Source organism: Onychostoma macrolepis, chromosome 06 (genome assembly GCF_012432095.1).
Source record: "Onychostoma macrolepis isolate SWU-2019 chromosome 06, ASM1243209v1, whole genome shotgun sequence".
Lineage (NCBI taxonomy): Eukaryota > Metazoa > Chordata > Actinopteri > Cypriniformes > Cyprinidae > Onychostoma > Onychostoma macrolepis.
Window position 1 is genome coordinate 15,682,615 of NC_081160.1, and position 5,518 is coordinate 15,688,132.

Sequence of the window (5,518 nt, forward strand, 5' to 3'; positions counted from 1 at the left end):
ATTGCTTTTTGTAGTGTGTTTTGGGCATTTTTCCAATAGGATTTAACATCCCACCAATAGAATCCATCACATACCAGTAGACACCATTATAGTTTCCATTAAAACCAATACAATTCCCATTATAACCATTACATTTTCTATTGTGTTTTGGGCAGGGTTCTATTGTTTTTTTTAAGCAGAGACAACTGTGGAATTTTTGGAAGGGAAGGAAAATTAACTAACTAAATATTGACGTTGTTTACTTTTATTAAACTTTTTTGTTTCTTCATTGTTTGAAACTTGTAAACAATTATTTTCATAGCTTTAAGGCCCGTTCACATCAAGAACGATAACTATAAAGATAACTGTGAAGATAACTAGCGTCCACACCGAGGGGGACGGCCGGTCTTTAGCTTAGCCTGTATAATAGTCTAACTCATAGTGTAAAATAGTGTAACTGATTGCTTTTAGATGGAAAAGCTGCCCATAACTCCTGGTCTAGAATCTGTTTTCTTCGTAATAATAGCATAACGAAATAGATTTGGAAAGTTTCAAATGATTTTACAATGCATTTTCGCAGAGGCTAGCAAAGTAGCCAATCACAGACATGTTTATTGATTTCTACAACGCAATGGCCAATCAGAGGTGTTTAGGTTGGAATCCACGCACTCACCGCTTTTTGTGCAGCGCCGAGTTCTATCATGCTCGTAACTTCATTTAAAAAAAAAAATATTCATCATTGTGTGGTCACATTAATTAGTTAAAAATGAACTTTGTAAGATCGTGATGAATGAGTGACAGTTTTAATACATTTAAAGGGAGCGCTCTTTGCATGCTATATATGATAATATATTCAGAATTTAAATAAAACTTGTTTTTCATGCTTGACAAGCGACCACGTATGACACAGAGATAGCTAATTACACTATATAGATCAAGATAATTATTTCAGAAGCACAGAGTGATGTGATTCTGCAACCGAGCCTGGTCCAAACGCAGGATTTAGGTAAGGAAACGCTTATTCATTATTTGTAGGCCTATTGGCTGCCATGCCAAATCATGCACCTCCTTGCTTTTCTATTTAATTTAAGTGTTAGTGAATTATTGTAAAGCCTTACCCAAATAATGAATTTTGAGCGTTTACTTGAAAACAATTTGATTTTCCTGACTTACATGTGTGCATTTTAAGATGTTTTAAGGCTCATAAATTGGATAATAATATAGGTTTAAAACCAAGTCAGTGGGCAGTAGTAGCATAAATTATTTTTCAAGATAACAGATTCTTAAACATGAGAATCAGATTAAACGTTGCAATGCATGAGCAATGCTACAAACTGGAAACAGAGAAGATATCGTTTGTTTATGTTTATGAATTTAATAAACTCAAGTTATAATTATCCTGGTAGCCTGTAAAATCAAGTTTCTAAAATGATTAAACATGAATATTATTTTTTAAATATTTTTAATTCACACTGAGAAATATTTTCCAATAGGCTGTTTAAACTGATTTTTATATTTTAAGGGCATTTTTATGTTTATAAAGCCATTTTTTTCTAAAATTGTCCATTATCTTTTGAGTCAAATGCTTACATTTAATCAGTGAATTATAATAATAAGACATTTGGGCTGATACCAAGCAAAGCAAATCAAATCAACATAGAAGCTGCATCTGAAGTGGCATTTAGATGTATTTACACATGGTTTAATGCAAGACAGGAATGCATTTAACTGCAATTACAAATGCATAAATAATGTTTTGATTTATTAAAAATAAAACGTTAAATACTGATATTTGAAATGATTTAAAACATGAAAAAAATTTGAATGTGAAATTAAAACCGCCAATAGGTGGCAGCAAATCACTGTTAATAAGTGAGTCATTGCGATTGAACCGAATCATTTAACCCTCATACCCTATTCACATAACAGCCCTTAATTGTTTGTTCGTGGACAAATGTGGGCACAGAGGTCTCAGGTGTCATCCAATTTTTTATTTATTATAAATGTTATATCAATGTCTTTGATAAAATTTATTCTATCCATTTATGGTATTTTTTTTTATTTTGGGGGTATTTTTGAATTTATTTACCTCTAAAAGTACCACAATTTCTATATAAATAATGCTTATTTTATGTTATATTTATTATTTCTTTACCTACATTAAAAATATCATTCCACTAAGTTCTGAGAGTTAAATCCTGAAGATGAAGTGTTTTTGCTGGCATCTAGTGCCTTATATTGGTATTAAATTAAGAATAAAAAACAATAATATCAATAGCCACTAGATGGCTATAGTACTACTCATACTCAATGGCTGCATATAGACTGAACTGAACCACTGTATAAAATCAATTTGACCTCTTAAGTTTTTGACTATCACAAGTTAAAATTGTAATTTTAAAAAAAAAATCTGTTAGGTGAGACTATACAAAGATGTCAAAATATGCTTAGATAAATATGACCATGCTATAAGGAAAAGACAAAGTAGTAGAACATTTATCATTTATTTCAAACAAAAAACATAAAATTTCAATAACTAATTAGTACCAAACGGGTAAGAATATACATAACAACAACTAAATAAGTGTTAGCTAAGAACAGGAAAGAACAAACAAACAGGTAAGAACAAACAGTAATAGTTATTTACATTATTTACATTATTTACATGCACTTGTGGCAGGTGGTAATTGTAACTGAATGTTCTTTGCAGATATATTCTCTGCATTTTGGACATACAGTGCTGGTTTTCTTCCTGTTGGAAGTGCAGACATGGCACCTTTTTCTTTTTGTTGGAGGAGTTGCTGTTGATGTGCTAGGGATGCTTTCTGAGGAGGGTTGTCCTCTGATCTGATTCAGCATCCTCAGAGAGGCTGCTCCACGGGGAACACTCTTCCTTCTCTGAATCAGTGGGGACACCAGAGCCTTCCCAAGCTCTTCCAAAAAGATCCGCCTTCTGAAGGTCTTTCCTGCATTCCAGGCAGGGTTGATTCCCGACCACAGGACGAAGGCATTCAGGGCTGACACATCCAGCATGTTTGAAAAGACCACCATGGGCCAACGGTTGGATTTGCACTTACATGTGTAAGCAGCGACCATCTTGAATAATACACACAGAAAAAGAATAAAATCAAACACTATACTGACAAAAGTACATTTACATTTTTTCACTTAGCAACTCATCCATTTGTTACAAATTATAAACTGCAAGCAATTTGTCATAGGAAAATGAGTAAACAATGCAAAAATTTTTTTTGTAAAATACCTGGTCAAGGCAGTCCACTCCACCTTTCGTCTTGTTGTAATCCAGGATTACATCTGGCTTCCTGTCTTCCCCTGTGCTGACTGTGGCTGCCTTGTGAACTGTGCTCATCAAGAGCACATTTTGTTTTTCTTTGGACAGTAAGACACAAGTGTGTGTGTACTGGTAAATGCAAACACTGAAGAGAATTTCTCTCTGCCCCTTATTTTCACAAGCGCGGATGGGAGCTCAGGCTTGTTCCTCCTCACCGTTCCCAGCATGCCCAGTTTTCTCTTCAGGAGCTCCTGGCCAAGGGCATACGACGTGAAATAATTGTCACACGTGATAGTGTGCCCTTGGAGACCCGCGGACATATCGAGGACAACGCGCATTCCCAGGTTTTTTTCCCGCTGCCCATTAGCTGGTTTGCCGGTATAAGTTTGCATATTATATGCATAACTGGTCTTAGCATCGCAGGCTGCCCAGATTTTGATGCCATATCTGGCTGGTTTGCTTGGCATGTACTGCTTGAAGCTACAGCGTCCTCTGAAAGGTACCAGGCATTCATCTACTGTAACTTCTTGGCCTGGGTTGTACATTTTAGGCAGATTTTCGACCCATTTGTCCAAGATTTTTCGTATGGCAGCCAGTTTGTCGTCTCTCCAGCGGTCAGGTCTTGTGTCTCGGTTGTCAAACCGGATGACCCTTGTCATGATTTCAAATGCACCAAGAGACATTGTAGCACGAAAAATGGCTCTCCCTGTGTCTGCATTCCACAAGCTTCTTGTGGCCTCGTCGTGAGAACGATAAACACCGGCCAGCAAAAGCAGACCAATGTAGGCCTGTATGTCCACCCAGTCCACCTCTTTCCATGACTCCCCATACACTCTTTTCCCCTCTAAATTTGTCATGTCAATCAGTGTTTTTTGAGTTTCCTCAGGAAAAAAAAGCTCAAAAGCTGACCTTACGTCGTCCATACGCGAACAGGCATATCTGGTTGGCCCAGGGGTCATCTTCATTACGTGCTCTGCAGGTGCTCTCCCTGGTGTCTGGTCAGGTGCAGTAGCCGTCCAGATGATTTCTCCATTTTTAGATGCATAAGTTAGTATGCCAGGATCCTCTTCCTCAGAGTCTTCATCTGTGTCGACATAATCTGGGTCAAACTCAGTCTGACTGTCCGTTTCAGATCCTTGATCCTCTGCTGACTCCAAACCACAGTCTGGCATGCCTCCTTCCTCCCCACTGGATTCCAGGAGAATATCCAGGGTCTCTGCTGCACTATACCTCTTACTCATTGTGCTGTTTGCAGTGAACTGATAAAATAACTGCCACTACAGGTTTAGGTAGCATATGCTGCATAAACGTTTTGTATCTAAGTATCAACAAACCTTGCAGTAGCACTTTGATCTGACTCTGAAGTGTGTGCGTGTGTGAGAGAGAGTCTGTGGATGATTGGATCATACCAAAAAACATGGTCAGACATTGGCTCATTAAATTTTTTGTTTTTGTATGTGTGAGTAAGTTTTTATTTGAAAGCTCTGAGCTCTGTCATAGGCTCATTGAATGCATTGTTTGTGTTTGTGTGTGTGTATGAGTGAGAGTTTTTGCCATGTTCAGAATGTTGAACAGGATCAGCCCTTCATTTGTGTGTATGTTAGATATACATTGTATTGGATTTATTGATTTTATTTTACAAAAAAACAACAAGAATGCTCTGAATTACAGGTTTTCCCATTCATTCCTATGGGTGCCCATTTTGTCCACGAACAAACAATTAAGGAGTTTTTTTTTCACCCACTTAACATTGTAGAATCGAGTCATTTTGTGTGTGTGTGTTCAGGTGGTAAACTTAGGAAAAGTAGCCAAGTCTTGTACCGCTCAGATCAAGGGAAGTATTTTTAAAAAATAAATCAAAATTATTTTGCCCACATTTGTCCCCAATAGGGTTTTAGGGTTAAACCAGGGTGCCCAAACTCGGTCCTGGAGGGCTGGTGTCCTGCAGAGTTTAGCTCAACTTGCCTCAACACACCTGTCGGGAAGTTTCTAGTATGCCTTGTAAGAGCTGGTTCAGGTGTGTCTAATTGGGGTTGGATCTAAACTCTGCCGGACACCGGCCCTCCAGGACCGAGTTTGGGCACCCCTGATTTAAACGGTTGATTTATTCAGGAACAAAACACCGTAATTGCTCAGAGATGCAAAACAAATATAAAAGCCCCCCCAAGCCGTGCGTCCTGGTGCCGGGTCTGAGTGGACCATATCTTCTGTTTATTCTCAGGGCATGCTTGTCTTCCTCTTTAAATT

At 37.8% G+C, this 5,518-nt stretch overlaps 1 pseudogene; it reads right to left on the reverse strand.

Moving 5' to 3' along the window:
• Positions 1–1,983: 1,983 nt before the first annotated feature.
• LOC131541851 (piggyBac transposable element-derived protein 4-like) lies at positions 1,984–4,943 on the reverse strand (annotated as a pseudogene).
• Positions 4,944–5,518: the final 575 nt, after the last annotated feature.